Here is a 10,855-nt window from a genome sequence, read left to right on the forward strand (position 1 = left end):
TTTCTCTATTTGCTCTCTCTCTCTGGACATCACCAAGACCAATTGACTTATAACAGTGTATCTGTCTTGTGGGGTCACTTCCAGCCATTCTGTTCTTTGAGCATGCTGATGTTCAGTCCTTTGTGAACAGGTTTAGTGCTGCTGAAGTCCAGTCCTTTCTTAACGGGTGTACTAGGTGGGTTGTACAGAGAGAGAGAGTTGGTGAGCTGCAGGCCCGTGTCCAAGGCCGTTCAGTGGGAATGGTCCAAATGGTTAGAGACGGGGTCTTCTTGTCCCAGGAAAGGGTGGCTGATAGTAAATGACAGTGAGAAAAGTTAGAGCATTGTTTCCCAAACTCGATCCTGGTGACCCCTAGGGGTGAACATTTTGTTTTTGCCCTAGCACTGCACAGCTGATTAGATTAATCAAAGCTTAATGATGTGTTATTTGAATCTGCTGTGTAGTGCTAGCGCAAAAACCAAAATGTGCACCTCTTGGGGTCCCTGGGACCAAGTTTGTGAAACACTGAGAGAAGTGAATAAGAGACAAGTAATATTTTTCAGTGCTGAGTTTAGAAACAAAGGTGTCTCTTGGCGCTTACAGCACATTATATCTGACTAGCAATTTAGCAAGTATGTTTGTTCAACTGTAGACATGGCAGCTCCGGTACAAGCACCATTGAAGTCACTGTGAATTATTATCTAAGTCAGGGCTCTCCAACCCTGTTCCTGGAGAGCTAAACCCCAGTTGTAACTCACCTGATTCAGCTTATCAACCAGCTAATTATTAGAATCAGGTGCACTAGATTAGATTTGTGTGTATTAGGTAGTTGTTGTGGAATTGTTAGATTAAATGTTAGATATTGCTGCACTGTTTAATCTAGAAACACAAGCATTTCGCTACACTCACAATTACATCTGCTAACCATGTGTATGTGACTAATAATATTTGATCTGATTTAGATTAGGGTTGGAGTGAAAACCAACTGGACGGTAGCTCTCCAGGAACAGGGTTGGAGAGAACTGATCTAAGTGAAGTATAGGCACAATTCAGCTACTCATTAAACAAGCTGAAATTAACTTGTTCTGTGCTTCCTGCAATATGTTTCCAGCACTGAAACCATGTGCATTGTTGAGGTAAAAAGGATGTAGCAGCTGAGCTTGGCAGGGTGATCTGTCCCTGCATAGCGGTTCATCTTGGGTAGCAGCAACACGAAGGACACAGCCATAGACAGGTGATAGAAACTGTGGACATAGGCATATTCCCACTCGTGTAAAACTAATTCAAATCAATCATTTAAAAAAAATACTTTTTGATGTCAATGTGTTCACACTTGTGCAAAGCCGAACACATCTCAACTAGGTTTGACATTTACTCTTGCCTTCATCGTGAATGGAAAGGGGAAGGAGGGAGATTGCATTGTGATGATACCTGAAAGTAGAAGCGGAGCATCAGAGTCAGGGCACCGAAGCAGCATCCTGGTCCCACCAGTTGGGTATATACACGTCTCTGGTAGAGGTCCTTTATCTCTTTCATTTTCTGTAACTGAAATATGATACAGTACACAGGATCAGTTTAGAATAACAGGTTCAGTTGAAGAGATAATCAATGCAATGTTGCTAGGCAGTATCTAAAAAATCAGGTATGAACTTTGGTATACATTTCGCATTGACAAGATTATGAGATATCTATTAAATTACTGTAAATATGACAATTTTAGGGCATATTGTTATCAGTGTTTGTCATAGTCATATTATAAGTTGTCTTGTACCCTGACAGTGATTATGAATACTGCTGATCCTATTGGTCCAGAGTAGATCCCATGGTCCTGGTAGATCCCACAGCACAGGTCAACACCCCAAACATGGAAGCTAATATAAAAATATATAGTGTGTGTGTGTGTAGCAGAGAATGAGAGACAGACACAGCACATTCTTCCAAACAATTGTTCAGTGAGATTGCATGCAGAGCTCACTTGCCCTCTGAACATAGTTTTATGCCACTTAACAACGCCATTACAGTGTCAGGATACAATGCTGTTTACATTCACCTATCAATGTGACCCAGATAGAAATGGCTGTTCACAGCCGCTGTACTGCAGCGCCAGCTGTGCCATCAGAGTCCCTGGTTTCGCGCCCAGGCTCTGTCGTAACCGGCCGCGACCGGGAGGTCCGTGGGGCTACGCACAATTGGCCTAGCGTCGTCCGGGTTAGGGAGGGATTGGTCGGTAGGGATCTCCTTGTCTCATCGCGCACCAGCGACTCCTGTGGCGGACCGGGCGCAGTGCGCGCTAGCCAAGGTTGCCAGGTGCACGGTGTAGCCTCCGACACATTGGTGCAGCTGGCTTCCGGGTTGGATGCGCGCTGTGTTAAGAAGCAGTACGGCTGGTTGGGTTGTGTATCGGAGGACGCATGACATTCAACCTTCGTCTCTCCCGAGCCCGTACGGGAGTTGTAGCAATGAGACAAGATAGTAGTAGCTCAGTTGTCCTGAGTCTGTACAACTCTGCCAGGACCTAGGATCAAGAGAGACGCTCAAGTGTTTTAGTACTATATCTCTTGACACAATGATGAAAATAATCATGGCCTCTAAACCTTCAAGCTGCATACTGGACCCTATTCCAACTAAACTACTGAAAGAGCTGCTTCCTGTGCTTGGCCCTCCTATGTTGAACATAATAAACGGCTCTCTATCCACCAGATGTGTACCAAACTCACTAAAAGTGGCAGTAATAAAGCCTCTCTTGAAAAAGCCAAACCTTGACCCAGAAAATATAAAAAACTATCGGCCTATATCGAATCTTCCATTCCTCTCAAAAATTTTAGAAAAGGCTGTTGCGCAACAACTCACTGCCTTCCTGAAGACAAACAATGTATACGAAATGCTTCAGTCTGGTTTTAGACCCCATCATAGCACTGAGACGGCACTTGTGAAGGTGGTAAATGACATTTTAATGGCATCGGACCGAGGCTCTGCATCTGTCCTCGTGCTCCTAGACCTTAGTGCTGCTTTTGATACCATCGATCACCACATTCTTTTGGAAAGATTGGAAACCCAAATTGGTCTACACGGACAAGTTCTGGCCTGGTTTAGATCTTATCTGTCGGAAAGATATCAGTTTGTCTCTGTGAATGGTTTGTCCTCTGACAAATCATCTGTAAATTTCGGTGTTCCTCAAGGTTCCGTTTTAGGACCACTATTGTTTTCACTATATATTTTACCTCTTGGGGATGTTATTCGAAAACATAATGTTAACTTTCACTGCTATGCGGATGACACACAGCTGTACATCTCAATTAAACATGGTGAAGCCCCAAAATTGCCCTTGCTAGAAGAATGTGTTTCAGACATAAGGAAGTGGATGGCTGCAAACTTTCTACTTTTAAACTCGGACAAAACAGAGATGCTTGTTCTAGGTCCCAAGAAACAAAGAGATCTTCTGTTGAATCTGACAATTAATCTTAATGGTTGTACAGTCGTCTCAAATAAAACTGTGAAGGACCTCGGCGTTACTCTGGACCCTGATCTCTCTTTTGAAGAACATATCAAGACCATTTCAAGGACAGCTTTTTTCCATCTACGTAACATTGCAAAAATCAGAAACTTTCTGTCCAAAAATGATGCAGAAAAATTCATCCATGCTTTTGTCACTTCTAGGTTAGACTACTGCAATGCTCTACTTTCCGGCTACCCGGATAAAGCACTAAATAAACTTCAGTTAGTGCTAAATACGGCTGCTAGAATCCTGACTAGAACCAAAAAATTTGATCATATTACTCCAGTGCTAGCCTCCCTACACTGGCTTCCTGTCAAAGCAAGGGCTGATTTCAAGGTTTTACTGCTAACCTACAAAGCATTACATGGGCTTGCTCCTACCTATCTCTCTGATTTGGTCCTGCCGTACATACCTACACGTACGCTACGGTCACAAGACGCAGGCCTCCTAATTGTCCCTAGAATTTTTAAGCAAACAGCTGGAGGCAGGGCTTTCTCCTATAGAGCTCCATTTTTATGGAACGGTCTGCCTACCCATGTCAGAGACGCAAACTCGGTCTCAACCTTTAAGTCTCTACTGAAGACTCATCTCTTCAGTGGGTCATATGATTGAGTGTAGTCTGGCCCAGGAGTGGGAGGGTGAACGGAAAGGCTCTGGAGCAACGAACCGCCCTTGCTGTCTTTGCCTGGCCGGTTCCCCTCTTTCCACTGGGATTCTCTGCCTCTAACCCTATTACAAGGGCTGAGTCACTGGCTTTACTGGGGCTCTCTCATGCCGTCCCTGGAGGGGGTGCGTCACCTGAGTAGGTTAAGTCACTGATGTGGTCATCCTGTCTGGGTTGGCGCCCCGCCCCCCCCCCTTGGGTTGTGCCGTGGCGGAGGTCTTTGTGGGCTATACTCAGCCTTGTCTCAGGATGGTAAGTTGGTGGTTGAAGATATCCCTCTAGTGGTGTGGGGGCTGTGCTTTGGCAAAGTGGGTGGGGTTATATCCTTCCTGTTTGGCCCTGTCCGGGGGTGTCCTCGGAGTGGGCCACAGTGTCTCCTGACCCCTCCTGTCTCAGCCTCCAGTATTTATGCTGCAGTAGTTTATGTGTCGGGGGGCTAGGGTTAGTTTGTTATATCTGGAGTACTTCTCCTGTCCTATTTGGTGTCCTGTGTGAATCTAAGTGTGCGTTCTCTAATTCTCTCCTTCTCTCTTTCTCTCTCTCGGAGGACCTGAGCCCTAGGACCATGCCCCAGGACTACCTGACATGTTGACTACTTGCTGTCCCCAGTCCACCTGGCTGTGCGCTGCTCCAGTTTCAACTGTTCTGCCTTATTATTATTCGACCATGCTGGTCATTTATGAACATTTAAACATCTTGGCCATGTTCTGTTATAATCTCCACCCGGCACAGCCAGAAGAGGACTGGCCATCCCACTTATGCTCTCTCTAATTCTCTCTTTCTTTCTCTCTCTCGGAGGACCTGAGCCCTAGGACCATGCCCCAGGAATACCTGACATTATGACTCCTTGCTGTCCCCAGTCAACCTGACTGTGCTGCTGCTCCAGTTTCAACTATTCTGCCTTATTATTATTATTCGACCACGTTGGTCATTTATGAACATTTGAACATCTTGACCATGTTTTGTTATAATCTCCACCCGGCACAGCCAGAAGAGGACTGGCCACCCCACATAGCCTGGTTCCTCTCTAGGTTTCTTCCTAGGTTTTGGCCTTTCTAGGGAGTTTTTCCTAGCCACCGTGCTTCTACACCTGCATTGCTTGCTGTTTGGGGTTTTAGGCTGGGTTTCTGTACAGCACTTTGAGATATCAGCTGATGTACGAAGGGCTATATAAATAAATTTGATTTGATTTGATTTGATTTAGCTACTACAACAATTGGATACCACGAAATTGGGGAGAAAAAGGGGTACAATTTAAAAAAAAAAATTTAATAAAAAAAGAGATGGCTGTTCCGTACATGATGAAGTACTCCAGGACACTTAATGAAGCATATGATGGAGAGGCCTGGCCCATCACATGCATGGTGAATCTAGGTATGTCATGGTGAATCTGGGTAGGTTATGGTAAATCTAGGTAGGTCATGGTAAATCTAGGTAGGTCATGGTAAATCTAGGTAGGTTATGGTAAATCTAGGTATGTCATGGTAAATTTTGAGTTTACATCTGAATATTACACTTTAAATATATCACAGAACACTGAAATATAACCAAAACGTTTGACATAGAAACACCAGATTTTGTCGGTTTTTTTAAGTAATGTTTATTAATTATGAAATGATGAAAAATATTAAACACTCTCCCCCATGAGGCCACTCGAGGACAATTTGGTCATTTGATTGCAGAAAAGGGCTACGCCCGTAGAACTAGCTGGTGGTGGTCCTCCTATCTCCTCAATGGTTGCACTTGCCCTGTGGGGCTGATGAGAGAACCCAAAGGGGTGTAGTGTAGTTGGGAACACACCCTCATGCCTCAGATTCCAGGAGGGGATGTAACATTAGCACTCGGCACACGACCAGAACGCCACTCAGGCTTAGCTTGGGGACCCCAGTGGGTGTTCAGTGCCACTGGTCTCTAGTCTCTGGCCTCCCCATACCAGCCCATTGTACAGCCTTTGGAATTTGTAATGGCCCCTGGAAAGGGGCTGACCCCAGAATTCTGAGGTTAAAGGTCATGGATTGAGCCTGTTGAGAGGGCAATGTGAGAGGAGGGGGAAAGCAAACAAAATGAAAGTGTATCATGCTTACTTTCACCTCAACAGGCCCATACCCCTGCTCTGTCCCTATCTAAACATAGTCATGGACAGTAGTGTGGGAATGTGGCTGCCAGGTACTTCCTGTAAGCATCTGAGAAAACACTGGGCTTCCTTTTGATTAGCTCATAAATAGTTCTGCCTTCTGCCCTCCAGTTCTTTTACAAATAATAAAGAAGATGTTTTAGTTGGTCAACTCTGTGAACGCTTAATACTAAAAAAATGTTTTAAAGCTGTGGGAATATATCCAAAGTATATTTGGAAAGTGACTTGGAGATACATTGAGTATACAAAACATTGAGTTGAACCCCCTTTTGCCCTCAGAACAGCCTCAATATGTTGGGGCATGGACTCTACAAGGTGTTGAAAGCGTTCCACAGGGATGATGGCCCATGTTGACTCCAATGCTTTCCACAGTTTTGTCAAGTTGGCTGGATGTCCTTTGGGTGGTGGACCATTCTTGATACACACAGGAAACTGCTGTGTGAAAAACCCAGCAGCGTTGCAGTTCTTGACACACTCAAACCGGTGGACCTGGCACCTACTACCATACCCCGTTCAAAGGCACTTAAATCTTTTGTCTTGACCATTCAACCTCTGTCTCAATTGTCTCAAAGCTTAAAAATCCTTCTATAACCTGTCTCCTCCCCACGGATTGAAGTGGATTTAACAGGTTACATCAATAAGGGATCATAGCTTTCACCTGGATTCACCTGGTCAGTCTATCTCATGGAAAGAACAGGTGTTTCTAATATTTTGTACACTCAGTGTACATACTGTATGAGTATAGAATAGTTATCTGTTAAACTCCCATGTAGAGAATATATCCAGGGCACATGCATGCTTTGTGTGTGTGTATTGGTATGTAAGTATGTAGTTATATTGTGTGTGTGTGTGCCTGTCTGTCTATGTGCTTGATGATGTGTAGGTCTGCCAATCTGTCTGGCTGTCTGTCTGTGAGCATGAATGTGTCTGTCTAAAGAGCAGTACCAGCTTGAATAAACTTGGGCTGTGAGCCAAGAGGACATCAGAGAATGTTGAAGAGGAGCAGTCACTGTGCTTCTGAGCTCAGAGGAAGTAGGTGAGAGTTTAAAAAGATAAAACTATAACCATTGAAATGGACTGAAATGAATTTATCAGGTACCTCAATAGCTTACATAATTTTAAGAGAAGTGAGGCAGTTTAAAATAAACTGTTAAAGACACCTCAGAAATAAATAGAGCTTAACAATTCAGATAAAATGTGTTATAATTCAGATTTGATTTCAGACATATAAATTATGACTAAATTGAATGTAAATAAAACCTAAAAAATGCCAGTATTGTTAACATCTCAGTTTGGGAATACACCTTTTTATTCTAGAATCTCTCTCTCACTGAAAGAGCGTCATTGACTGAAACAGTATATATTTATTTTCCAACATCTGTGGAGAGAAAAAAACTCGAATGTTTCCTCTTGTCTGTGTGTACTAACCATACTGTCTCCAGACCGTTTCTCCACACAACACCAAACCTCAGGAGTATTGTTAGCCCTCCACAACATTTCCTCTGTTTGACGCCTCGTACTTTACACTTTTATAGGAAGGAGAGAGAGAGAGAAAGAGAGAGAGAGAGAGAATATCACTCAACTTGCAGTATATGCAGTTCTCTCTCTGAACTATGTCTATCACCTATCATCAACTATGTCTACACTACATGACCATGAGTAAATGGACACCTTCTTGTTGAACATCTCATTCCAAAATCATGGACATTAATATGGAGTTGATCTCCCTTCACTGCCACAACAGCCTCCACTCTTCTGGGAAGACTTTCCACTAGATGTTCGACCATTGCTGCAGGGACTTGCTTCCGTTCAGCCACAAGAGCATTAGTGAGGTCAGGCACTGATGTTGGGTAATTAGGCCTGGCTCGCAGTCGACTTTCCATTTCATCCCAAAGGTGTTCGATGGGGTTGAGGTCAGGGCTCTGTGCAGGCCAGAGCCCTGACCGATCTCAACAAACCATTTCTGTATGGACGTTACTTTGTGCATGGGGGCATTGTCATGCTGAAACAGGAAAAGGCCTTCCCCAAAATGTTGCCACAAAGTTGAAGCACAGAATCATCTAGAATGTCATTGCATGCTGTAGCATTAAGATTTTCCTTCACTGGAACTAAAGGGCCTAGCCCGAACCATGAAAAAAAGCCCCAGACCATTATTCCTCCTCCACCAAACTTTACATTTGGCACTATGCATTGGGGTAAGTAGTGTTGTCCTGGCATCCGCCAAACCCAGATTTGTCCGTCAGGCTGCCAAATGGTGATGCGTGATTCATCCCTCCACAGAACGCGTTTCCACTGCTCTCGAGTCCAATGGTGGCAAGCACTCCAGCCGACGCTTGGCATTGCGTATGGTGAACTTAGGCTTGTGTGCAGCTGCTCGGCCAAGGAAACCCATTTCATGAAGCCCCCGACTAACAGTTATTGTGCTAACGTTGCTTCCAGAGGCAGTTTGAAACTCGGTAGTGAGTGTAGCAAATGAGGACAGACAATTTTTTACACACTACGCGCTTCAGCACTCGGTGGTCCCCTTCTGTGAGCTTGTGTGGCCTACCACTTTGCGGCTAAGCCGTTGTTGCTCTTAGACGTTTCCACTTCACAATAACAGCACTTACAGTTGATCGGGGCAGCTCTAGCAGTGCAGAAGTTTGACGAACTGACTTGTTGGGAATGATGCCACATTGAAAGTCACAGAGCTCTTTAGTAAGGCCATTCTACTGCCAATGATTGTCTATGGAGATTGCATGTCTGTGTGCTCGATTTTTTACACCTGTCAGCAACGGGTGTGGCTGAAATAGCCGAATCCACTAATATGAAGGGTTGTCCACATACTTTTGTATATATAGATTATCTGTGTGATTGTATGGAGCATGTGATTGAAGCCTAGCAGTGTAGTTTAGTAGAGGAATCCTAATGCACATAGCAGACACAGAGGCAGCGTAGCAAAGAGAACATGTGGCTGCTGGGTGCAGACGTTGTGGGCAGGCATGGTGGTCCTCCCAGTCCCAGTCTCTCACTCTCTCTCTGTGCTGCTCAAGACATTCTAGAGACTCAACCTCTCTTACTTTCTCCATCGTCTTTCTCTTTTTCGTTCACTCTCTTCGTATCTGTAACTTTGATATGCATAATGCTTTCTAATTGAAATGTTTGTTTATGTATAGGGCCTTAGATATTCTGGATCCACCTCAGTGATAGGTAGGGTCCTGCTCTGAAACTCATCACAAACTACTTCCTGGTGTGTTCTCTCGACATTGAAACAAGCACACAGAGCAAGATATCAGCGCCTGAAGAGGAAATGGGAGAAAGGATGGTCAGGGAACTGAGAAGATGAGGGGAAGGGGTGATGGGAGGGGAGGTTGGGGGTTTAGGGAAGGGGGTAGGGGGGGTGTCCCACTGTTGGAAACAGCAACATCCTCCTCTGTCTGACCTGCGAGTGGAGTGGAGCAAAGTGGAGTAGAGGACGAGAGCAGAGAGAGAGTTGAGCTGCCAGGCTTGCGCTGGCCTGTCAATAGGACAGAGTCCCCACCACATACAGCAGCAGCAGAGGCAGACCCCAGTGCTTGGCACCGTTTGGGAGCCTCCTGTTTGTAGGCGTTCCTCACTCCCTACTGCCACTCTCTTCCTGCTGCTGGGAGGAGAAGGGGGTGGAGGGGGTGAGGGAGGAAGGGAGGGAGGGAGGGAGGGGAAGAGGGATGCAAAGCACACACCTTACCTCTCTCCCTCTCTCTCCCTCTGCACACACATCTCCACAGCAGCACCACCACCACACCACCCACTCTGACCCGGCATCACACAACTCGGCAGCCCCTGGACTGCAGCTAGGTGAGTGGGTAAATATTTACACTCCTCCAGCCTGTCTGTGTGTAAAAGTGTGTGTATATAATGTGTGTGTGTCTACCGTGAAGTATGTTTTGTGATGTGGTAGTCGAGCCAATGAGACGTGTCTCCTGTTCCTGGCCTAAACAAATGTGTGTGTGTGTGTGTGTGTATGGTTGTGAATGCATGTGTGGTTGTGAATGCATGTGTGGTTGTGAATGTGTGTGTGGTTGTGAATGCGTGTGTGGTTGTGAATGTGTGTGTATGGATGGAGAGCTCTCTACTGCTGTGGGAGAGACTGATGAGGGGGAGGCTCTTTTTCATGCTAATTCAAGTTCTGAAACTGCCCAATGAAAAAGTGATTTGTGTGTGTGTGTGTGTATGGTTGTGAATGCATGTGTGGTTGTTAATGCATGTGTGGTTGTGAATGTGTGTGTGGTTGTGAATGCGTGTGTGGTTGTGAATGTGTGTGTATGGATGGAGAGCTCTCTACTGCTGTGGGAGAGACTGATGAGGGGGAGGCTCTTTTTCATGCTAATTCAAGTTCTGAAACTGCCCAATGAAAAAGTGATTTGAACAATAAACTATATAATGTGTTATTGCATACTAAATGCATTAGTTTTGATGGTGTCTTAGGTATTCTGTTAAACGTGTGAAGATGATCAAATCTAGTTCTCATCAACTGCAGAAGAATTAGGATCTTGAGTAGAAAACTACACAAATTATTACTCAATGATTGTGGATCAATATTGTGAAAAGCACCAGTCTAAGA

The sequence above is a fragment of the Oncorhynchus mykiss genome, chromosome 6 (assembly GCF_013265735.2).
Source record: "Oncorhynchus mykiss isolate Arlee chromosome 6, USDA_OmykA_1.1, whole genome shotgun sequence".
NCBI lineage: Eukaryota > Metazoa > Chordata > Actinopteri > Salmoniformes > Salmonidae > Oncorhynchus > Oncorhynchus mykiss.